We start from the raw sequence: 11,759 nt of genomic DNA, 5'->3' as shown, positions 1-11,759 counted from the left end.
CCAAAGATGCTTTATATTGGAAAAAGGTGATAATTGGATTTGGATTTAGTGGTTGGTAAAAAAGCCTAGGCTCCGGCCATAAGACGTCTAAGGACGCAGGACCGGAACTCGCCTCCTGTTTTTTTTTTTTTGGGGGAAGGACGGCGAGAAGGTATATTGGTTTAAGGTGTATTGGTTTACTGGGACTAAAGGTGGAATTAAAGGTTGTAATATGATGTCTTGTAAAACTTTTAAAACCTTACTGCAAGCCAATGGTAAAATACCTGGAAATACGCCATTAGGTTGTATATTGAAACGGTGGAAAAGTGAGGGGTATTATCAAGAATTGGATAAAAGTAAAATGATAGATTATTGTAATCATTGGTGGCCTGAATATGAGATTGGGCAAGCAGGATGGCCGGTGAATGGTACACTGGAATTGGGGATAATAGAATCTTTGATGCAATTTTTAAGGAGAAATGAGAAATGGGATGAAATACCATATTTGGATTTGTTTTTCGTTTTGTACTGGAAAGATGAATGGCAAAAGGAGTGTGGTATTTTGGTTTTAGAAGTGAATGATGAGAGGGAGTGAGTGGGATGTAAAGAAAGAAAGGAGCGTAATTTGTATCCTTCAGTTGAGGAAGATTTGTCTTATTGTATAGCACGCCCGAGGGCTCTGGTTGCTCCTAATCTGCCCCCTGCTCCCCCTGCGGATATAGCTATAAAAATGGGATCTAGTGAGAGTGATAGTGATGGTGATAGTGAAAAGAATGAGAGTGTTAAAAGAACTCCGTTAGCAGGGCGGACTTGCAAGGGGAGGAAGGGGGCAGAAGGGGCCACAGTTAATTGTGCCGTTAAGGGAAGCTGTGGGACTACAGGGAGAAAGGATACTTATAAAGGTGCCTTTCTCCCCCGGGGATTTGGTAATATGGAAGCAATCAGCGGGGAGTTATCGGGAGGATCCTGAAAGGGTGGCAAGGGTGGTTAAAATGGTAATAAAGACTCAGAATCCGGACTGGAATGATTTACAGGTATTATTAGATACTATAATGGATTCCACGGAAAAGGAAATGGTTATTAGAGCCACTAGAGAAAAGGCTCATGAGGAAATTCGGTTGAGACAACTAAATGAAACAGTTGATGAATTGGTACCTAGTGAGGAACCAAGGTGGGACCCAAACTCTACGGGAGGAATAAGGGCTGTAAAACGATATCAGGAATTGTTGGTGGAAGGAATTAGAACAGGAATACCTAAGACTATGAATTGGTCCAAGTTGTATTCGGTCAAGCAGGACAAGAATGAGTCTCCGTCTGCCTTTTTAGAACAATTAAAAGACATGGCTCGGAAGTTTACTAATTTACATGTAGAGGATCAATCAGGAAAACTTCAATGGGCATTGTTGTTTATGGGGCAATCACAAGAGGATATTAGGAAAAAGTTACAAAAGCTGGAAGGAGAGGACACTCGGAGTTTGGATAAAATGTTGGAGGTAGCGTGGAAGGTGTACAACAACAGGGAAAAAGAAACTGCAAAAAGACAACAAGCTAGTATTCTGGCTGTAATGCAACAGACAGGGGCAGGAGGAAGACCCATTAGGGGTCGAGGTCGGGGAGGAGCTAGTCACGGACAGAGGGGGCTGGCAAGAGGTCAGGGAGGATTTGGGTTTGCACCTAACATGGGGAGGTTGGATCCAAACCAGTGTGTGTTTTGCCGACAATTGGGACACTGGAAAAATGAATGCCCGGTTAGAGGAGGTATGGGCATGGGAAACATAGGATTAAGGACAGGTCCAATGGGGAATGCTCCTGTGGGAGGATTCACGGGAGGACCAACAGAAGTCGCTCAAGCACTAGTTTTGGGAAACTATCAGAATCAAAGCTGACTAGAAAAGGATCTTAGGGTAGTTTTAGAGATAGATGGAAAGGATCAAGAATTTATGGTAGACACTGGAGCAACATATTCTGTTCTTAATAGACGATTGGGACCTTTGAGTGACACAACAGTACAGGTGGTGGGGGCAACAGGGAAGCTAGAGGAACAACCATTTTTAAAACCTTTAAATCTTAGGTTTGGGGGGAAAGAATTAGATCACCAATTTTTGTATATGCCAAATTGCCCCACACCCCTTCTTGGCAGAGACCTGTTGTCCCGACTTAATGTGAAAATAATATTTGAGGGAGGAAGGGTGAAATTGGAAATACCTGAGGAACAAATAGCAGGCATTTTTGTGATCAAGGAAGTGGATGCCTCTCCTATTCCAGAAGAAATTGAGCAGGCTGTAATACCCTGGGTATGGGAGTCAGGGGTCCCCGGAAAATCTAAAGCTGCACAGCCAGTAAAGGTGGAACTAAAGGAAGGGGCCCAACCAGTGAGGGTAAAGCAATACCCCTTGAAGCTTGAGGCAAGGAGGGGAGTAGCCCCGTTAATTAAACAATTTTTGGCTCAAGGAATATTACAGGAATGTGAATCGGAGTATAATACTCCAATTTTTCCAGTAAAGAAACCTAATGGTAAGTACTGTTTGGTACAGGACTTAAGGGCTATTAATGAAATAGTGAAAGACATACATCCAGTTGTTGCTAATCCTTATACCTTGTTAACATCTGTATCGGAGGAGTTTAAATGGTTCTCAGTGATTGACCTTAAAGATGCCTTCTTCTGCATCCCACTGGCAGTAGAGAGTAGGAAATATTTTGCCTTCGAGTGGGAGAGTCCTGATTTTGGGAGAAAGAAGCAGCTTACGTGGACGAGACTCCCACAGGGATTTAAATGCTACCCTACTATTTTTGGAAATCAACTGGCCAAGGAGCTGGAGGAATGGAAGATAACCCAGGTAACAATATCCCCATCCTTGTATGTAGTCCTGCAGTAGGTGGACGACGTTTTTCTGGCTACTAAGGAAAGGGAAATGTGTGTGGAATTAACAATTAAATGACTCAACATGCTGGGCCAAGCAGGGTATCGGGTTTCTAAGGAAAAAGCTCAATTGGTCAAAAATAGCGTTAGTTATCTCGGTTGTGAGATCACACAAGGGCAGAGACGTTTGGGAGTAAACAGAATAGAGGCTGTGGGATCTCAGCCTCTCAGAACTGGGGGGCAGAGTGAACGAGACCACCCCTGGGGGGCTCGGGAGTCCTGGAATGTTGCCAGAAATGTCTGGTGGCTGGACTTGGATCCCACATGGGAGATGACATCAGTATGAGGATGGGAGGATTTCACCGGGGTGAACGGTGAAGGGACAGGTTAATTGGAGTGTGAGATACAGGGTTTAAAATTTCTGTACAGGGGGGTCTAGAGAGGTAAGATGGAGGAATTGGGGCGTGCCCTTCTCCTTCTTCTTCTTCCTTTAGGCCTCCATTTTCTGTGGTGATGTTGGCACTCCGGGATTGGACCTTACTAGGGGAACACTGGTTAATAAGGGTAGAGGGTATTGGAGAAAAATGATAAATATTGTGTACGTAACTCCGGGTATAAAGATAGGTGGCCACCCCAGGGGCTCTCAGTGTGTGCCCATGGCTGACTGCTGAGCAGAACTCTGTCAGGCCAAGAGAAAATCTTTTAGATAAGCATTTAATAAACACCGAGACCGAGAAAAAATCTGAAGTTTCCTCTCGTCCTTTCGAACCCGGGGGCCCAAGGCCATCTTTGGGCTTTTTCCAGACCATCTAAACAGCCCCAAAATCCGACAACTGGAATCCCTGGGCGGGCTATCTCCCACCAAACCTTTCGGGGGGGGGAAAAGCCCTGAAGAGCTGAAGAGCCAAGAGGACAGCACTGATAACTCCTGAGGAGAGAAGCCTGAAGAAAGAAAGAAGAAAAAGAAAAAACCGGCCAGGAGAAGCTGCAAAAATCAGCAGTCACTGAGAACTCCATCTCTCAGCTTCTGCTGAAGACAGTTCGTAGCAGAGCGGCCTGGACTGGGACCAGAAAGGTGCCTCTGGACCCATCTCTCGTGATCTGCTGGACGGAGACTGAGGGCTTTCAGACCACTCTGACGACAGATTCGGTAAGAAGGCCAAAATAAGATCATGAGGGCCACACTCTCCCAGGAACAACGGGAAATCTTATCCACCTTACAAAGTGTAGCAGAATTATATACAGAAGGGATCCCAAAGAAAGAATTAAAACAGCTGTTACTATGGGCAAGGCTCAATTATCCACTTGCAGAGACATGTTTGTTGTTCGAAGTGGGGTTTTGGCAAGAAATTAATAGGCATTTATATATTTTAGCAACAAAAAAAGATGAGACAGTGTTAAAGCTACTCTCACCGGCAAGAATCATGTTACAAGGTATCTCAGTGCAGTCTAAAAGACTGGAAAAGCAGCGAGAAGCTGCGGTACCCTCAGAGGTGGGGGCGGAGCGGAGCTCCGGGAAAAAATTAGCTCTGGCTTTAAAAAGCCAGGGGGAAAGGGCTCTCGAAAAAAGAGAGCAGGAAAAAATATTAAACCCCCCGATCAAAAAATGCAACAAACCCCAAGGGCGTCCTGAAACTCCAGAGAGTGTAGAGGAGTCAGGAGCGGAAGGGGGGGAGCAGGAAGATAAGGGATCGGGGGGGGCGCTTGTTCGCGGCGAAAGCGGCGACGCGGCGGCAGCGGCAAACGCGGGCAGCGCGGGTGAAGATGAGGAGACGCGCGCGGAGGGCGAAATTCGCAAAAACCGGGGTGTAGACTCTCATACGAGCGCGGGGGCGGCGAACGCGGGAGGCGGACTAGGGGTAAATGTGGAGCCTCAGAGGGCCACCGTGGTGAGACGCAGGAGGCGCGCGGTTGTGACGTCAGACCCGGTGCGGAGGTCGGCTCGGATAGCGGCGCGAGCTGGGGTGCCGGAGGGAAAGGTGAACACAACGTCAGAGGAGGAGGAGGTGGACTCAGGGACAGACCGAGGGGCGGGGACCTCGGAGGTGAAACGGGGGGGAGACGATGACGTCAGCTTGGGGGACACAGGGAGCGGCTCGGAGAGCACGCATGCGCAGAAAGTAGGGCGCGGGCGAACCCGAGCCCGGTCCCCTGTGACGTCGCGGGTGAGGAGGGGCCGTGTTAGGGATTCTACGTCCCGGGGCTCCACACAATCTCCAGATCCGGTGCCTTTGGTTCAGACCCTCGGAGTCCTAGTCCCTTCCCTTCCCGGGAGACGCCGAGCCGGAAGATGAAGTGGGGCAGTCGAGCTTGCTCCGTCATCCGAGCCAGGGAGGCCGGTGACAGCGCCACCTAGTGGCAGGAGGGCAGAAGTGCACCACATGCCGGGTCGGCTCGGCGGAGCCACAGCGCCATCTCGTGGCGAGACTGCAACAATGCAGCAATTTTTTCCAACAATATGTAAAAAGAAAAGCACCTCGAAGAAGAAAATGTTAACACGACAAAGGGATTATCCATCCACTTCGGAATTTCATGAAGATGATGAAAGCTCAGATGAAGAACAGCTACAAGGGGAAGATGTCATAAGGATCACAGCATCGGAAGGTGTCCCAACATGGATGCTATCAGCAGCAGAAGCAGCAAAAAGCTTCTTGCATTCATTCGATACAGTAAAGAAGAAATATCAACAGGATCCTCGAGTTTCCTTTTCGGATTTAGGAGCAAGGCCAAAAACCTCAAGGCGAAAAATGAGACACCATGAATCACCGATGACATCCACAACACCATTATTCATGCAAATCCCAATGGAGTCTGATGAAGAGGGGTTTCAAGAGCCAGTGAAGACGATGGATTGGAGGCAAATCAGAAAAGCATTGGAAAAGGAAAAGCATTTATTCCCGGGATCAGGGGATTTGACAATGCCAGTGACATATGATGCCCAGGGACAGAATCCAAGGTGGGAAAGGATGGGTCATGAGACACTCAAAGACTTAGGGAAGGCGGCTCAAACTTTTGGGCTGAACTCACAATACTTCAAACAGCTATTAAGAGGGACATTCTCTATATATGATCTCACACCATATGATATTCGAAGTATTGTGGCAATGATCCTCACTGACACACAGAGTCTTATCTGGGAAAAAAGGTGGAGAAAATATCTTGCTGAGTTGCGGAACAGATACCAAGGTGGGCCAAATGCGAACCTCACAGAAGGGCAATTAGCAGGGGATCCTCCAGATGACAATCCAAGGGAACAAGCAGCGCGGCTTCCACGAAGAGTGTTAAGCGACATCAAAGAAGCAGCGCGATTGGCAATCATACAAATTACGCCGACAGGAGCTCCGGATGTTCCGTTCTCTTGCATCAGGCAAGGTCCCACAGAGCCATTCATGTCATTCATCGACCGACTCACGCAAGCCGTGGATCGACAGGTGACAACAGAAGAAGTGAAGAGGCCTCTCTTGGAGAATTTAGCTTTCGGCAATGCCAACCCGGATTGTCAACGGGTGATTAGCACCATGCCAGGACGGCCATCCTTGGCAGAGATGGTGGAGGCATGCAGCAAGGTGGGGACGCCTCAGCACATCGCAGCGATTGTGAAGAATGAATTAAAAGATGAATGGGAAGAACAGCTGAAGGGACGCTCAGAAGGGCAATCAGAGAACAAGACATTGGAGAAGATGTTCGAGAAATTACTCCATCAACAGGACGAAAACATCAACAAAGTTCTTGCGGCAATGCAGAAAGAGAACAACCCCCAAGGAGGACAGTGCTACAGATGCGAGGGAGATCATTAGTGCTTGTCCAGACTGTCAGCTTGTGCAGCCACCTTCTTCTACCGGGGCCATCAATCCGCGGGGGCTGCAAAGTCTTCAGTTGTGGCAAGCTGATGTCACAAAATACCCATCTTTTGGGAGGCTCAAAAATGTTCATGTTTCTGTAGATACATTCTCAGGTGCAGTCTTTGCTTCAGCACATGCTGGGGAAACAGCAGACCATGCTTGCCGACACTTTCTGCAGGCATTTGCAGCCTTAGGTGTGCCTCAGGAGATAAAAACAGATAATGGTCCAACATACACAGGCAGGGTGCTTGACAGATTCCTGAAAAGATGGGGTGTCAGACACACGTTTGGTATTCCGCATTCACCCACAGGTCAGGCAATCATTGAGAGAACACATCACACCCTAAAATCCCTTCTGGACAGACAGAGAAGGGGTGAGCCAGAGGCAACACCTCACATGAAATTAAATAAGGCACTGTATGTGCTGAATTTCCTAAATAGCTCATCCTCGGAACCTGATCCACCGATCGTGAGACATTTTCTAAACAACACACAGGCAAAGCTAAGGGAAAATCCTTTAGTTTTGATCAGAAACCCAGAAACAGGACAAATAGAGGGTCTTTTCAAACTAATCACTTGGGGCAAGGGTTTTGCTTGTATTTCCACAGATCAAGGTCTGAAGTGGGTGTCGGCGCGGCACGTGAAGCCCTTCCGGACGCGAGAGCACGAGAACACTGATCCGAGAAACAAAGAGACGAGTACTCAGACAGAAGTCGAGACTCAGACTGCGAAAAGCGACCCGGAAGAGAAATAAAAAGAAACTAAGAACTTTGGGGGGTTTTCACATAAAAACGAAAAAGATCTTTTTGGTGCAAACAGAAGGGGGAGATGTGGGATCTCAGCCTCTCAGAACTGGGGGGCAGAGTGAACGAGACCACCCCTGGGGGGCTCGGGAGTCCTGGAATGTTGCCAGAAATGTCTGGTGGCTGGACTTGGATCCCACATGGGAGATGACATCAGTATGAGGATGGGAGGATTTCACCGGGGTGAACGGTGAAGGGACAGGTTAATTGGAGTGTGAGATACAGGGTTTAAAATTTCTGTACAGGGGGGTCTAGAGAGGTAAGATGGAGGAATTGGGGCGTGCCCTTCTCCTTCTTCTTCTTCCTTTAGGCCTCCATTTTCTGTGGTGATGTTGGCACTCCGGGATTGGACCTTACTAGGGGAACACTGGTTAATAAGGGTAGAGGGTATTGGAGAAAAATGATAAATATTGTGTACGTAACTCCGGGTATAAAGATAGGTGGCCGCCCCAGGGGCTCTCAGTGTGTGCCCATGGCTGACTGCTGAGCAGAACTCTGTCAGGCCAAGAGAAAATCTTTTAGATAAGCATTTAATAAACACCGAGACCGAGAAAAAATCTGAAGTTTCCTCTTGTCCTTTCGAACCTGGGGGCCCAAGGCCATCTTTGGGCTTTTTCCAGACCATCTAAACAGCCCCAAAATCCGACAGAGGCAATATGTGCTATTCCTTTGCCTCGTAACCATCAGGAATTGAGATCTTTTCTAGGAATGGTGGGATGGTGTCGACTGTGGATCATGAATTTCGGTCTCCTAGCCAAGCCACTGTATGAGGCCTTGAAGCAGCATCGACTGGAGTGGACAACACAGCAAAAGAAGGCCTTCCAGGAATTGAAGCAGGCACTAAAGGAGGCCCCAGCCCTAGGACTCCCTGACCTGACCAAGGAATTCCAGTTGTACGTGAATGAGAGGCAAAAACTGGCATTGAGGGTCCTCACCCAGAAGGTGGGATCCTGGAAGAGGCCAGTGGGATACTTCTCTAAACAACTGGATTCGGTAAGTTCCGGGTGGCCCTCAGGTTTACGAGCCGTGGCGGCAACAATAATTCTTATTCAAGAGGCCCGGAAATTGACTTTGGGGGCAAAAATGAAAGTGTTTGTTCCCCATATGGTCATGGCCATTTTGGAGCCAAAGGGGGGTCACTGGCTATCATCCAGTCGAATGTTGCAATACCAGGCCATCCTGAGAGAACAGGATGATATTGAAATAAGGACTACTAATCATGTTAATCCAGCAGAATTTTTAGGCAGTGATCAGGAGGCTGGGGGACTGGTGCACGATTGCGTAGAGGTAATTGAACAAGTATATGCCAGCAGACCCGACCTAAAGGATGAACCATTGGAAGACCCTGAATGGGAACTATACACTGATGGATCCAGTTTTGTCGAGAATGGGACTCGCTATGCCGGGTATGCAGTGGTAACATTGGATCAGGTAATAGAGGCAAAGGCTTTGTTACCTGAAACTTCGGCCCAGAAGGCAGAGGTGATTGGACTCACCAGAGCCCTGTATTTGAGCAAGGACAAAAGGGTTAATATCTGGACGGATTCTAAATATGCCTTTGGTGTGGTTCATGTACATGGGGCGTTATGGAAGGAAAGGGGGCTTTTGAATTCACAGGGAACTAACATCAAGCACCGGGAAGAAGTGCTACAGCTACTGGATGCAGTACATAGTCCCAAAGCAGTTGCAGTTATGCATGTTAGAGGACATCAGACTGCGGCAGGAGACGTTTACAGAGGAAACCGATTTGCTGATGCTACAGCACGGCAAGTGGCATGGGAAATATGGATTCAAATGGCATTGGTACCGGTAAGAACGAATCCGGCTACCCCATACCTGAATCAGGAGTCCAAATATTCAATAGAAGATGGAAAACTAATAAACTTGCTAGGGGCACAGAGGAATCAACTTGGGTGGTATGTTACACCAATGGGACAAATAGTGGTACCAACCCACATAATGAAATTTATTTTGGAATCAGAACATAACAAATGTCATTGGGGGGCAGAAGTATTGGTAAAATTTTTGAAGAATGAGATAATCTCTAATCAGATGTTAACAATGGCAAAAAGAGTTAATGCAATGTGCCCGGTATGTTTGAAAAATAATCCAGTAGTTAGGAGACAAATACAAATGGGAAAGCTTCAAGTCGGGTCACAACCGGGAGATTACTGGCAGGTTGATTTTTCTGAATTGCCTAGGGCACAGGGATACAGATATTTGTTAGTGTACGTATGTATGTTCTCAGGGTGGCCAGAAGCTTTTCCATGTAGAACTAATCAGGCTAAGGAGGTGGTAAAAACCTTGTTAAAAGAAATAATACCAAGATTTGGAGTACCTTTAGGATTGTCATCAGATAGGGGTCCGCATTTTATAGCTGGGGTAGTGCAGGAATTAGCACGACTGTTAGATATAACCTGGAATTTGCATACCCCCTGGAGACCTCAGTCTAGTGGGCAGGTGGAAAGCATGAATCAAACCCTGAAAGGACAAATCAAAAAGATTTGCCAGGAAGCTAAACTGCACTGGCCTCAAGCTTTGCCTTTGGCCCTACTCAGGATTTGAATTAAGCCAAGGGAAAAGGTAGGCGTAAGTCCATATGAGATACTATATGGCAAACCATATCATGCAACTGTATTAAAAGGGGAGGTACATGTGAGTGGGGACCAGGCAATTGCAGAGTATGTTATGTCACTTAATAAGATCTTAAATTCTTTAAGAAATACCTTACAGTGGAATAGACTGCTCACGCTGGAGAATTCTGTCCACGACATCCAGCCTGGGGACCAGGTGTACGTCAAGAAGTGGATCACGGATCCGCTATGGGAATCATGGAGCGGACCCCACCAGGTGATGATGATGACCTACACGGCGGTGAAGGTCCAGGGGATGGATGCTTGGATCCATTACACCAGGGTAAAGAAGGCACCGTTCCAATGGGAAACCCAGATGGTGTCTCCAACCCGGATGATCTTCCGCGCAAAGCCGCCTTCTTAATTATATTACTGCTAGTGATCATGAGACTATTACCCGTTCAAGGGTCTACTCTAGTACAGGTTGAAGAAACAAAGGTTACAGTCATGGAAGGGATGGATGTTCAATCAACTTGTGTTATATTTGACAGCCAGAGAGTTGAGGCCGATGAAGTTATTGCAATATGGCAACGGGGGGCTGAAAGAAGCCGAGGCAAGATGGGAGTCAGTTGGGATCAGGATAAACAACAAGGAAACACAGTACTGAATCTTACTAAGGTAACCACAAACGATACGGGAGAATATGTATGTTTGATCAAGATACGGGATAGTGTTGATTAAAAAAGAGTGAGTATGAGGGTTTTGCCAGGGACAGGGGATCGTGCTGAAAACATAAAGGTTGATCCAGTATCAATGACAGCGAACATGTGGGATGGGCCACCCCTTAGAATAAATTGTTCCTTCCTAGTAAGATCAAGATATCAAAGGAACCTACGGGTCAAATGGTGGAAGCAAAATAGGGAACTGACCTGGGACAGAATAGAGGATGGGACCAGTTGGTGGGAGAAGGAAGGCAAAGGTTGTGGGTGGTTGAATGTCACTAATCCCAGAATAGGAAATGCATGGTGGAGGCATGACAGAATGATGTTATCCTTAGAGAGACACGGTAGAAGGAGTAGACGGGAGGCTAATGATACAATAGAACGGAATACTGAGCAGGAAAACTTAGTGGTAGGATTAATTAGAGATTTTGGGATCATGCAGAACGTGACTAAAATAACAGCTTGCCTACCATTACCACAGGCTGCAGGTGAACCAATTCCCTGGGGAATAATACCGGTAACCAAAATGCCTGAAACATTCAAGAATGTTTCATGGTCCTGCCAGTCAGTTCCCAAACCAGTAGATGTATGGAGGGATTTGTGTATGACCTTTCGGGCTATGACTAGAGAGGAATGTGAAAAGAAACCCAATCATTACGGTTGGATTCAAAATACCAGGAGGTGTTTGATTGCAACCCCAATAGATGAGCCATGCAATACAGTACGAATAAGAACGAAATCCCACCGAAATGAGATGAGTTGTCAGAATGTCACACAGAATTTTGACACCTGGAATAGTTGGAAGACATTATGGGGACCTAGTGTTTTGGAACACTATAATTACCTTGGGGAAGTACAATGGTGCATCCAATGATCAGGAGTAAAGAATCAGTCACATTGTAGGGCCCTTATCACATCTACATCTTCCCGAGAGTTCAGACCGCAGAAAGAGGATTGGAATTGTACTGAGGTTTTTACAT

Source organism: Melozone crissalis, unplaced genomic scaffold (assembly GCF_028551555.1).
Source record: "Melozone crissalis strain CALT ecotype California unplaced genomic scaffold, PUWL_Pcris_2 ptg000083l_1, whole genome shotgun sequence".
Taxonomy (NCBI): Eukaryota; Metazoa; Chordata; class Aves; order Passeriformes; family Passerellidae; genus Melozone; species Melozone crissalis.
Note: the sequence above shows the minus strand (reverse complement) of the source record.